This window comes from Talpa occidentalis, unplaced genomic scaffold (assembly GCF_014898055.3).
Source record: "Talpa occidentalis isolate TD23 unplaced genomic scaffold, MPIMG_talOcc4v2.1 talOcc4.13, whole genome shotgun sequence".
In the NCBI taxonomy this organism is placed as follows: domain Eukaryota; kingdom Metazoa; phylum Chordata; class Mammalia; order Eulipotyphla; family Talpidae; genus Talpa; species Talpa occidentalis.
The window spans coordinates 86,472,270-86,486,078 of NW_023601322.1; the positions used below are offsets into that span (position 1 = coordinate 86,472,270).

Sequence of the window (13,809 nt, forward strand, 5' to 3'; positions counted from 1 at the left end):
TCCACCATTCCATGTCCACAGCATTTACCAGACAACTGAGTTTAAGGAAAAAGAAATTTGACTGCCACACATAAAACTATAGATATTGATATTTACAGCAATAGAATAGAATTTATAGAATTTATAGAATCTATATTTATAGAATGCTAATGAAAGACAAGGCTTTCAAAACTATCACATATTTACCAGAATTTTGCTTCCTTATGCACCTAAAGGAAAAAAATGTGCTTATATATTTACTTGATTGGCTAGTTGATTCATTGGTTTGCTTTAAAAAAAAAAAATAAAACCTTTACAGGGAAAAGCAAATCAAACAATATATAAAGCAAAACAAAGAAAATCAGTTTCTCTTCTATGCTCATTTTCATTCATATCAGAGTAACATTTATCAGTTGCTTATCTATTCCTGCAGAGTAATTAAATACAAAGACACACACACAGAGTCTGTGTTCATGGAGAGCATAATTTTATTTTAAACAAAAGGTAGCACACTACCCAAAGTTTTCTTCATCTTTCTTTTTTGTACATTGTAATATAGTCTCCTTTTTCATATAAATAGTTAAGCTTATTTCATTCTTTCAAGCTCTGCCAAGTTTTCATTTTGGGATTATCCTGTGCTTTATTTAACCTTTGCCCAACAATGGCACTTTTGTGTTATTTCTGTGATTGTGCTATTACCAATAAGGTATCAATAAATACCCGTGTGGGACATCTTTAAGTATATGGGTATCTTAGAATTACACTCATGAATTATAGTTACTGGGGTGGGGGTGGGGAATCAGGTGTAAATCCAAAGAACATTGACCTTGAAATGTCCTATATTTTTTGCAACTTGTTAAAATTGATAATGTATTACCAAAAAAATAGTGTAAGTCATAGAAACAGAATAGAATGTTTATATCAGGGCAGTTGTCCGTGTAAGATGAGTAAGTTCTGTGGATCTAACAGAGGGTGTGAAAACTATTAGATTGTACACCTTAAATTTGCTAAGGGTCAGAAGGGTCAGGGACCTCCCTAGTGGTGCAACAGGTTGAGCGCCGTGCTATGAAGCTGTCTGCATCTCTGCAGCGTGTGTTCTATTCCCGGCCGGCCAGGGGGCAACCCACATGGCGCGGCAGACCTCTCCTGTCTCGCCCGCTGCTCCCCTCAACAGGGTTTTGGTCTGCCTGCCTGTTCTGCTCCCTGCTCTATCTCTGGTGAATCCTCTCACCCTCCTGCACCTCTGGCCTGTACCCTAGCTCTTGTATAAATAAATAAAATCTTTCAAAAAAAAAATTTGCTAAGGGTCATTCTTAAGTATTCTTGTCCTCTCCCCCACCCCCACCCAATATCCCCTACACCCTCAGTAACTAGGTGAGGTGATATTTGTGTTCATTAACCTGATCATGGTCTTTATTTCACAATGGGCATGTATATCCAATCACCAAAGTGTGCACTTTATATATGTTCATCAATTTTACATCAAAAAAGCTGCAAGGAAAAAATGGTTTGGGAGGAAACTGAGGATTTTAAGAGTTTATCTAAATGCATCTCAACATGTAACAAGTCACTGTCTAGCTTCACTTTTTCTTTTCTTCCTATTAGCTTGTCTTCTTTGAAAAAGAATGATCTGGAAGAAAAAGTTTGTATTGGTTGGTTTACATAACATATGTACAAAATTTCTAATGCTCCACCTCCTTCCAGTTCAGCATGGCCAGGTCGGACTGAAATACTTTCTTTCCAGGCTGCAATAGGAATAACCGTGTCAGTCTCCAGATTCTGATCCTGCTGTGAAGAATGACAAAAAGCTCTTTGCTGCAGGTGGTGTCACCAGAACCTCACGAGTCAACCTGAAACATCGCTCACCACTCCATGGGCCTGCACTTGAGCAAGAGAGACTTCTCTGTGGGAAGGGATAGGATTTCCAGGTTTATTTGTTATTAGCTGCCTATTCCAATTAAAACCCTGTATTTTTCTCTCTTTGAGCTGTTTATTTCTTCCATATTATCAAATCTGCTAGTAGTTCTGATTTTTTCTTTTTAAAACATCTTCCAGCACGGTTCTTCCCTCACTGTTTTCTCACTGAATCATCCTAGCTGGTCTATGTATTTAAATTTTAAGAATCATTTTAGTATTGTTTCAGGTTCTCGAAAAAATTAACTCTTGGTATTTTTTTATAAGGATAGGATAAAAATACAGTATAATTTAGACACAGTGAACACTTTTTTTTTTTTTTTTTTTTTTTTTAAGATTTAGCTATCTGTGCATACAAGAGCTGGGGCATAGGCCAGAGATGTGGGGGGGTGAGAGGATTCACCAGAGACAGAGTGGGGAGCAGAACAGGCAGATGGACTGAAATACACTTCTGAGGGGAGCACTGGGTGAGACAGGAAAGGTCTACCTCATCAAGTGGGTAGCTCCCTGGCCAGCTGGGGACCAAACTCGTTCTGCAAAGGCTGTGGACCACTCCAAAGTACAGTGCTTAACACCTTGCGCCACCAGGGAGGCCCACAGTGAACATTTTTAGCATTGAAAACTTTTGTCCACAAAGGTTCGTCACATATTTGGTTAAGTTTACGTGTCAGTATTTACACTTTTGGTTGCTACTAGAAATTAGATATTTTGAGTCATATTTTATAATTAAGTATTGTGTATATATATATATATAGAAAAGCTATTAATTTGTACAAATTACTTGTTAGAGGTTGCTAATTCACTGATTTTTTCTAATCTTTTCAAGAGTTTCCTGCTCTGTTTATAACATTCTATAGAAATAATATTATCTGCAAATAATCATTTCTTTTCTCCTCATTTCAAGTACATTTACCACTTGTTTCTTTTTCCTCACAATACTGGCTATTATTGTCCAAATCAGCAGTTAAAAAACAGTGTCATTCAAAACAAACCCAAAGAAAAGGCATACAAAGTTGGGGGAAAGAGGGAAAGAAGAAGAGAAGCCATCCACATAGAAACAAACAAACAAAAAAATGTTAGACTGAGCGTATGTAGAAAAGACAAGAACTTTAAGCAGAAGAATACATCCTTCAGAAACCTGATTTCTTTAGGAAATAGTTTATTTCTCATTGGTGTACACTGAAAAAGAAGAGGTCAAAAGGTGGCAAAAACTAGCATCAAAATAAAAGAATAAAATCAATGCTTTCACTGTTAAAGCATCTCTAATGATTTTTTAATTCTATATAACTCATGCAATCCAAAGTATATAATAGTATCTGTCCCCTCTCCCCTTAGCTTATACAGTGACCTCCTTCTTTGTCCACCTCCCTCCCTTTTTGCTTTGCTTTACCCCCAAATGTTATTTCAACTTGCCTACTATTAGCTGCCATTTCTTCAATATTGTGCTCTGTCTGACCAAGAGGAAGCCCCACTTGTTGTGTTTGTTTTTTTTTTTTTTTTCTCTAATGCTTCCATTTTGAAAATCTCCATACTGTGGCTTGAGGCAGACGACACTCCCAGATTCGCCCTTGCATCGTACTAGCGAGCATTTCAGCCCTAGAGAGTGGTGTGCCCATGGAAACTGGGAGTCATTGTATCCTAGGAAACTATGGCAACCAACAGAGACAAACTGAAAACAGGTCCATTGTCATCATTTCTAACGAGTTAAAGATGTGAATATCTTCTACAATGAACCCTACTGCTATTTGCCAAGGAGAAGATGCAATTCAAGCCAGTCCCAATAATTAGAACAAGTGTTTAAAAGCATGCATATATGATGCATTTTATTTCAGTTGCTTTATAATAATGAACTTATTAAGTTGATTCCTACCTAACCAAGATAACCAATGGATATGGTCAGTTCTTCTGAGCAACTACTAATACAGTATTACTAAATAAATTACGTCTTCCAATGTTGTAGCAATTTATCCATATAGACAGATAAGTGGTTGTTATCATAGCATCAAGATGCCCAGAGATTATTCTGATTTTTTCTGTGACTCTATACAGCTGAAATCATTTGAATAGTGAATTTATATTCGTAGAACTCAGTAATGGCCTCTCCACAGGCACTCAACATTTAGCCCCCAATTTTATTTACAATATTCTCAGACTCGACTAAATAGTCTAGCTGTCTAATCAGACCAAGTTAATGAGAGACCATATAGGTCATCCATGTAGACTCAGCATCTATTATTTTGACAAATGAGCTTATAGCATGAAAGAACTCCCAGTGAATTGTAGCTTGCTGGAATTCATTTATTTTGCACATCACATAGTTTGCCTCCAAAACTTCTCTCCAAGAAAATATGGTTCATAACTTTCATTTTTCCTATAAAAACAGAGTTGGAGAAAATAATTCTTACAAAGAGTTTCCATGTGTCTGAACATGTACATTATCAGTTTAACTTAACCTTTTGTTTTCTTTTATTTTACATGTCACATGACATTTATTAAGATCTAGCAAGTTCCAGAAAGCAAAAGATAGAAAATAGTGGTACAGAGAATTTCAGAGAATCCTTAGTTTTAGTTCTTTAGGGAACATTGAAAACCTCAATATCCTTGCAGAACATGCAAGCCTAAAATCTATCTTTGTGGTAGTTTTTTGCAGTCTTTGTGGGATATATACTTTTATAAAAGCTATACAAAGAGAAAAGCACAAAGAGATCCTTACAGAAGCCAATGACAGGAAATTGCAATTATGTGCAGAAGCTCACACATTTGATAAAATCTGGTCTTCCCCTTTGTCAAAGCAGAAAACTGGTGTGTGTGTGTTTGTGTGTGTGTGTATGCATATATATACATATACACAAATATGTATTTATTTCCATATTAAGAATTTTAACTTAAACACAAAAATAAAAGTAATTCACGAATGTTTTCAATATGGAACCAATTACTTTCCTTTGATAGGGAGTTCACTGATAAGAGTTCTATATCTTCCTTCTTGAAGTAAATAAATTTCAGAGAATCCTTAGTTTTAGTTTTTTTGGGAATATTGAAAACCTCAATATCCTTGCAAAACATGCAAGCCTAAAATCTTTATAGCTTCTCACACGTTCTAATCATTCATAGTTTTCCGGCAACATCTATTTTAGCAGCATTGTTTATTATCAATTCATCTCCCCAAATATGTAATTCATAGGAACATTCTCAATTTTCAAACATGTAAGTTCATATATATTTGATCAGATTATACAATTTTAATCACAAACAACTGGAATAAATAGGTCTGAGTACAAATACAACTGATTACCGGTAAGTGAAATCAGGAATTGGGAGCAGAAGCCCACAGTTATACTAGGGAGCCACCTATTCTCATCAACACTCAAAGCAGAATAAACAGTAATGTGTGTCCTTTAAAGAAAAAATCAAAGATACAAGTTGTTTCTGTTGACAGTGATAGAAACATTTCTATCGTATACACTGAATCTCGGATGCAAAAGATCAAGTTGCTAGAAAAGAAAATGAATAAAAGAACCACATTCCTAAATATAAATATACTTTTTCAAATATAATGTTTCCTCCTTAACATGTTCAAAGTTTAAAATAATCCCAATAAAAATTCCTATGGGAACTTCCAGAGAATTTGAATGATGAGGCTGATAACCATCTAGAAAAAAAAAATTCAAAAATAAAGCAGGTATTTTTTCTTAGATGATGAGTAATGAGGGGGAAGAATTTCACTGGGTAAAACATATTATAAAAATATAGTAATTAAAACAACTAGGGATACCATCAAAAAACAGACAACATATCTATGACTCAGAATAGAAAATCCATAAATAGATCAAAAGTCAGTATATGACAAAGGTATTGTTTCAAGTAAAAAAAAAAAAAAGGATGGATTATTTAATAAATTAGGTTAGAACAATTGGTGATAGTTTTTTTTTCTTTCCTAAAACTGTGACCCCCCCCCCGAACAAAGAAAAAAAAAAGAGGAAAAGAATGATTTGATTACACCAACTAAAATGACAATAGTTCCACTGTCCCTAGAATGTTGAAATCTGTTAGCAAACACCACTATCAATCTAGCAATAAGAAAAACAAAGATAACCTATAAAATCTTTACTTTTCTGGAACTGAGCATGGTAGACAACTGAAGAAAATTCTGAAAAATGGCAAGTCCTTCCAACAAGGGAAAAGGAATTATCAATAGTTTCACTCTGATACCATATGGGAGAAAATAGCAGCCACCTTACAAGCAGAGAAGAAATCAGCTGGTATTCTAAGAAATTCATAAGGGCCAAACATGGGCTAGATTGCCAGTGTGTAATAACTAGGAAATCCCAATTCATGGACAGCATGCTTTCCCTAGTAAGCCCATTCTCACAAGAAAGCCTGAAAGCAGAGCAGGAAAAACAAAGGAACAATTCGCCATCACCCCTCACAAAATACCCCTCACTTTCCCACCCATGACCCCACTCCCATGAGGACAAAATGCTGGGGAGAGGCACAAAACATTGCCCATTCACGCCTTCAGCCTTCTCTTTCTGTAGATACTACTTTTGGAGAACACAGACCTTCTTACCTGCTAAGCACTCATCCACTGCTTTCTAGGGGAGGTAGGGGTGAAAGATGCCTACCACTGGGGAAAGAGCAGGGATCCTTTCTTCCTAATGCATATAGGCAAAGATCTATTGCTATTCAAAAGAGATAAAAGCAAATATCCTCATTCTGGGGAAGGCACACCAAATCAACTCCCTCCCTACCACCCTCAGACATACCCACACTGGCACTTCTGTTCCTCAAACACAGCAAGCTGGTACTCTACCCACTACAGCAATTTTTTTTTTAATTGAGATCATTAAACTTGACTATACACAAACTAAAACTGTATATACAGAGTTCTATTTCCACCCATAATGTTAAAAACTTTAAGCGAACATCGATCAAAACACTAAGAGAAACATAGGAATCAACAAAACCAAAATTTACCTGGAAACTAGCAAACCAGGCCAGCTTAACATAAAATTGATGAGACAGGACCTCCCTGGTGGTGCAAGGGGTTAAGCACAGCACTATGAAGCAATCCACAGCCTCTGCAGCACAAGTTTGATCCCCTGCTGGCGAGGGAGAAACCCACATGGAGCAGCAGACCTCTCCTGTCTCACCTGCTGTTCCCCTCAGCAGTGTATTTGAGTCTGCCTGTTCTGTTCCCCACTCTGTCTCTGGTGAATCCTCTCTCCCCCTGCATCTGTGGCCTGTACCCCAGCTCTTATATGCAAAAATAAATAAATCTTTAAAAAAAATAAAATTGATGAGACATAAAATTAACCAATTTAATGTATACCATCCAGAGGCATTTAACCCATTTACAATGGTTTGCAATGATCACCCTTATCTAACTCCAAAATATTTTCATCACCCCAAAGCAAACTTGTTTTACCAGTTGACTAGTTGCTCTCCATCCCTCCAGTCTTTGATAACCACTAATCAGATTTCTGTCTCTATGGATTTATCTATTCTGGATATTTCACATAAAGGGATTCATATAAATTGCAATGCTTTTTGTGTCTGGCTTCTTTCTCTCAGCCTAAATTTCCAGGGTTCCTCTTGTGGGGGCATATATCAGTACTTCGTGCCTTTATGGATGAGCAATAGTCCAATGTGGGATGTTCAATCTTGGATGTGCCATATGTTGTTTATCCATTCACTGGCTGATGGACAGATGGGTTGTCCACCTTTTGGCTATTATGAGGGGGTTTCTGTGATCCATGACCTAGTCAGCACTTGTGCACTGGCTGTTCTCTCTACCTGGAATGTTCTTCTCCAGGATCCAGGATCGAGCCAAGGTTTGGCCTCCTTAAGATCTCAGTGCAAAAGTCATCTCTTGGAATCTGTCTCTGGTGACCACCTTTTCAATGTAACTTCCAAGCCACTTAATGTTCCAGGTCTCAACACTGCACTTCTCACTACCTAAGATTGCTTTGCTTGCATATTGATTTCATGAGAGAAGGGATTTTTCTGTCTTGTTTTATTCTACACCCACCCCCATGGTGCTCTGAACATTCCTTGGCTCATTGAGTATCTATTAAATGAAGAAACAAATTAAACAAAATAAAACAAGACACTATGTTTTACTTGTCAGCTTGACAAAGATTTAAGAGAATTTCTTAATCAAAAAACTACAATGGGGTATAAAGAAAAGATGGTGCCAATCACGGCAGGAGGGAAGATAGAATGACTCAACCCTCCTTGGGGGAAATATCATAGTAAGTATCTAAAAGCTGAAAACTCTGCATATGCTTTGTCATAGGTATCAACTTCTGTATATTTGTACTAAGGAACAAGATCTCAGAGATGTATATTGTGGATAGACACCTTACTATATCTATAGGAAGATGGATATTATTCCAGGATTTTGAAAATAGCAAGATGAATTCCCACGATATGTGGTCACAGGAGACTAGTCTTGCCACAGGACATCCACATAAGGCACTTCTACGCAGCCATTCAAAGGGATATGGGTTTACTGGTAGAAACACCTGTCCATGAATTTTTGTTGATTTAATAAGATGGTTAATTAACTACCCAGAAAAGTGTGCCAAGAATAGTCTACTTCAGTCAAAATTATTTAGATGGTGGGAACTGACATTGCATTTTGGGGATCGCTCTTCCAGGCCAGATCAGCTAAAAATCTAAGCCTCTGCACAGGCCTGAGTCAGAACCAACTGACCCCGATCTGTGAAGTATCACCAAGAAAAATCCACCAGCCTGCAGGGAAATGAAATCAACAACCCCTCAAAGTCTGTCTGAGCAAAGGCAATTACAGGAAGATCAAAAGTAGGAGCAGCTGACCCAGAATCTAGCAAGCAGCGAGAAGGAGCAAGTTGCACTTCCCTGAGGCCTGGATCCCTCCTCCGTGTATCCATAACAACAGCCTCTGAGTCAGAACCACGGGCAAACTTGGCACCTCAAAACTTATGAATGAAAACCCAGAACTGTCAGAAATTAATGTATTGATCACTGTTCTGTTTGACATAAGAAAATGGTTATTCCCTTCTTTCCTAAGCTATGTAACTTCACTCAAATGTGTGCCTGCGAGAGTAGTTTTTTTAAAGTGTGATATGTCAGACCGCCCCCAGTTCAAATCCTCACTCTGACTATCTAGTAAACTTTTTGTCTGACTATCACTGTTACTGGGATTGCTATTTCAGCCCACGATGATAATGGAGAACAAGAGAGACCACAATGAACCTTGTAAACTTGAGACCACTGATAATTACATCGGGTGATATCATTACCAGCAACTTTTTTCTCCTTTTCCTCATAGATTTTGTTCCTAAATTTTCTAAAAGTTGGCCTCCCTGGTGGCACAAGTGGTCAAGCTCTGCACTGTGACGTGATCTGCAGGCTCTGCAGCACGAGTTCAATGCCCCGGCCGGCCAGGGAGCAACCCACATGGTGCAGCAGACCTCTCCTGTCTCACCCGCTGCTCCCCTCAGCTGTGTATTTCTGTCAGTCTGCTTGTTCTGTTCCCCACTCTGTCTCTAGTGAATCCTCTCAACCCCCGCACCTCTGGCCTGTACCCCAGTTCTTGTATATATAAATAAATCTTAAAAAATGTTCTCAAAGTTGTGTTTTATTATATTGTAGGAACATGCAAATAAATAAAAACACCCTCAGGTGTATAGTTCTTCTCTTGAAAACATGATCCTTGTTTGGACTTGTATATCATAGAAGCAGGCACCAAATTTACAAGGTCACTTACTGAATTTCTGAGCACTTAGTCTCTATTTTTTCTCACCATCATGAGTGTCTAAAGTTTAACCAAAAATTATTTTTCCTCTTAAAATTTTCAATTCTATTAACAGCAGATTCTCTCAGATTGTGGCTCAGTTCCCTGTTGTCAGGGACCTTTGGATGTTCTAAAGTACGTTCTTCATTTCACACCTGAGAATCCTTAAGAAGTCAGTCACTAAGTCAGAGACCTGCAGGGCATTTTCAAGGTGTTCTCTCTATCCTAACTCCAGGCCAAAGTAGATTTAAAAATCTCTTAGGGAGACAAGAGCCTTGCCTCCTACTAAACACTACACAGGTAGAAAACACATAAACACTGTCGCAGAACAAAGCTCTAGAAGGCCACAGAGCCAAGTTGCTTGCAAAGCTAGTTACCTTAGGATGAGGTGCAATTCCTAAGGCCAACAGTTCTAGGCATGGTGTCCAGTCTGGGTAGGGTTAGGCAGGTCTTGGTACTTACAAGGTCACAACAAATTTGCAAGATTCAGTGCAAACCAACGTCGGTAAGGAGGGAATTCTGAGTCACTTGGTGATTCATTAGAGCAGGAGGAAAGAAACCAAGATGGCAGCACAGGTGCAGAGCAGCACTTCCTGAGACAGGGAAGTCTGGGACCTAGAGGTGCTGGGCGGTGGAGTTTCATCTCAGACACACCAGCTGCCTACTGGAGAGGAGTGTGATTTGCAGCCCTGCATCAGGTAGGCATGCCCTGGTCTAGATTAGCACCAGAAGATGGGCTGATCTTTGCTCAGTAGAGGAAGGGAGGCATAAGTGAAATTTAAGACTTTAAGATATCTAAAGGAAGATAAATCAGATGCCTGAAAACAAAGTATCTAAATCTAGTTGAAAAAGATATACATAACAGAAATAGAGAACTATTACATGGGACAACAATAATTTGTAGAGGAATTCTTATCTAGGGGATCGCAAGGGCAAATGAATGAAGTGATCAGACTTTACCTTATGAACAAAGGGAACTGTTGTAGTTGTGAAAGGGAGTGACCTCACCAATCTCATGTTTTCAGGCCATGGACTGGACACCATTGGCCATGGAGACACAGACTGGCTTTCCTCAAGACAGTATTTCTCAAGAAGATCTCTCTTCTCGCTGAGGTTTTTCTACCTTTGGGGTAAAGAGTCCAGGCTCTTCCCTATCATCTGTACAGATATCCCAGCATCCCACAGCTTTGCTGTTCCAGAAAGGAGTGCATTAAGAATGACAGTGGGTCTAGCAGTAAAAATACTGCTAAAAAAGTTTTACCAAAATCAGTAAAAATAAAAACTTTGTAGCTCAGCAGAGCCATGGTTAATAACAAATTTTCAGATGTGTTTAGGGCTTTTGCTAGTGCTAGACAGGACCTGTCATTCTTCCTATCGAATTTTCCAAGTTCGGGGACACTACCTGCTACTGAACCATGCCCTGAAGTTACTTAAAATATTGAATTCCTTGTTCTAAGGATAATGGAAGACAGAGAACCACAGACAGTGTTCTCTGCAGTGAAGCTGTCCTGAGAACGAGTTCACAAACAAGAGTCTAGACCTCACAAGATAAAATCTCACTGGCTACTTTCTTTACAAGACCTTTTCAATACATGACCTACCCATAGTTTTTTCAACTTAAGGAACTAGAAACTCATCTCTGCATCGTACATTGCACCCAATGATGATCCACTGTTGGAAGACCCAACCCCTATCCTGTTTTTTCTTCTCCCATTTTGGGACTATGCCCCCCCCCCTTTTATTTGAGCAACCGCTAGGACCCTAGATTTACTGACCTAAGCCTAGGACAGGTCCCAATGTTGTAAAAAGTAGCAACAATGCTGTCAGGATGACAACAGAAACAGTCATCGGTAATGAAACATTCTAGACACATTCTATCACTACATCACTAATTGCAACACAACCACAAAGCTCTGGGGCTTGAAGGAGAAAGAGCTGATGAGGTCATCTCAGCTCTTCTAACTGCTAGCACACAGTGCCAAGGTTTCCAAGAGAAACCTTATTTTCAGGGTTTTATAACTTGGCACTTGTGATCCACTGTCGACTTGAACTTGACATGAAAGGCCCCAGGCCTAGGAGTATAATCAGTTCATTCTGAGGTACAGGAAAGTGGGGCAACAAACATAAGCTCCAATCACTTACAAACAGTCATTCCTCAGGTGTCTGTTCTGCCACTGGTGCCAGGGCCTCACCGTCCATCACCCCCAGAGACCCGTGGAAGGCAGGATCCATCACCCCTAGACTCCTGGACTATTTTCAGCAGATCTCAATGCCTATTGTTTCAGGCACATGAAATTGTCTGCATATTATGGATTTTATTACTCTTTAATTTTTTTAATGTGATTTAAAATGCATTTTTTGGTAGCAGCTTCAGCATTTTTCTTCACTCACCAGCACCGGTCTCCCAGTGATGACTGGAGGCCATAATTAACCAAGCAGCTGCCCTAGGCAAGCCTCTGCTCGGGGTGTTCAAAGCCCATCAGACAATTCTCAACATGTCATTATTATTGCTAAGCAACAACTGGCTTGAACTGACCCCAACTGAGTGAAGCAAACGGTGTTTCAGAAATTGTACGGAAAGGGATTATTGTACAAAGACCCAGCCAGCCAGCTGGAGAATGAAAAATAGTAATCATAAAGCAATGCTGATCAAAATAATAATGACAGTGTTGTTTATTTTAGGAGAGACATAGGAATAACTGAGCCTGCCAGTCCCCACTACCATGTGCCAATCAATCAGAGGTGGCAGATTTTTTTAGCCTGACAGCAGCCACTTGCTATATACATTGAGAAATATGAAACGACAGAGTGCCCTTCCCACCTATGGGGGCTTATGATGTAATGAGAAAGATACTGTGATATACTGAACCATCTGTGGACACATCAAGACAACCATAAAATTTAACTGATGAAAGTTAAGAGAAGGTGAATGACATTGAATGACACAATCAAGGCCTCAGTGAGTAGAGGGGTTCTGGCTCCTGGAGACAAGGGCCATATTAGCAAAGGTAAGGGCCATATTAGCAAAGGTATGAAGGTCATATTAGCAAAGGTGAGAGGTAGAGGAAGTGCATGGTGTGGGTGCATCTTCAAGTCGATACAGCACTGTAGCAAAGCGCCTAGAAGTTGCTGTCACATGGCTAGGGGCTGTTGTGGAATCAGAATCTGCATTTTCACCAACTCCCCAGGATACACACATGCATTCTAATCTAGTAAGCACCACTGTAGGCCACAGAGGAAAAAGTGGGGTGGGAGAAGAGGGTAGACAGGACAGCCGAGGTCCCCACAAAGTTCCAATTACTTATTTAGAGGGACAACTCAACAAATCATTTCACTGGATATGGCCCCAGTTTCCTCAAGTATAGAGGAAGAGAAGTTAGAATTGCACTTTCTGGCGATTCAAATCTCACATGAAACCGAACATGGAAGACAATTGCAAGGAAAGTGTTCACACAAAATGCACCAAAATGAGAGTCCTTTTGTGATATTGGGGAGTACTGCTTTGTGTGATATTGGGGAGTACTGCTTCTGTGGATTTGAAAAATGTATCTCAGAATTCTCTTTTTAACTACAAATAGATACAGATGAAAACAGTGGAGGAATGCCAGCAAGTGTTCTTGCTCCTGTGTTAGGGTCCCTCCAGCCACATCCCCACCAGGGAGTACCCCTTGTTTTCTTTCTCCCCTTCACATTAACCAATATTTACTGAGTTTTCATTTTGCCTAGAGCATAACCCGTGTGCTAAGGGGAACTTAATATGAACATTAAATATAAATATAAATATAGTCACAAATTAACATTAATGATTGCTTTGCTGTTTCCAGAGATTATTTCCTGTATATTAATGTCTTTTTAACTACATCATATATATGTGCATATATATACACGTGCATTCGGTAAATGTATGTGCATACATATGTGTACATATGTGGGTGTAAACATGCACACACACACACACACACACGCAGAGAACATGACTGACCTAAACAGAACGGTATACCAAGAGCCAGGTCTGGGGCTTAACACTTCCCATGAACGATCTCATTTGTTTATCAGCAACACTGCAGGGTGATGCTATTATCATCACTTTAAAAGTAGGACAGCCAAGCTCAGAGACAAAATTCTTTTCCCAGAGT

The 13,809-nt window shown here is 39.1% G+C and overlaps 1 long non-coding RNA gene across 1 annotated transcript in view; it reads right to left on the reverse strand.

Moving 5' to 3' along the window:
• Positions 1–4,178: 4,178 nt before the first annotated feature.
• Positions 4,179–13,809, reverse strand: part of LOC129145650 (uncharacterized) — a 141,730-nt gene continuing 132,099 nt past the window's right edge. The window contains exon 4 of the long non-coding RNA XR_008551511.1: positions 4,179–4,264. This is a non-coding gene — a long non-coding RNA (uncharacterized LOC129145650). The remainder of the gene's footprint in view (positions 4,265–13,809) is intronic.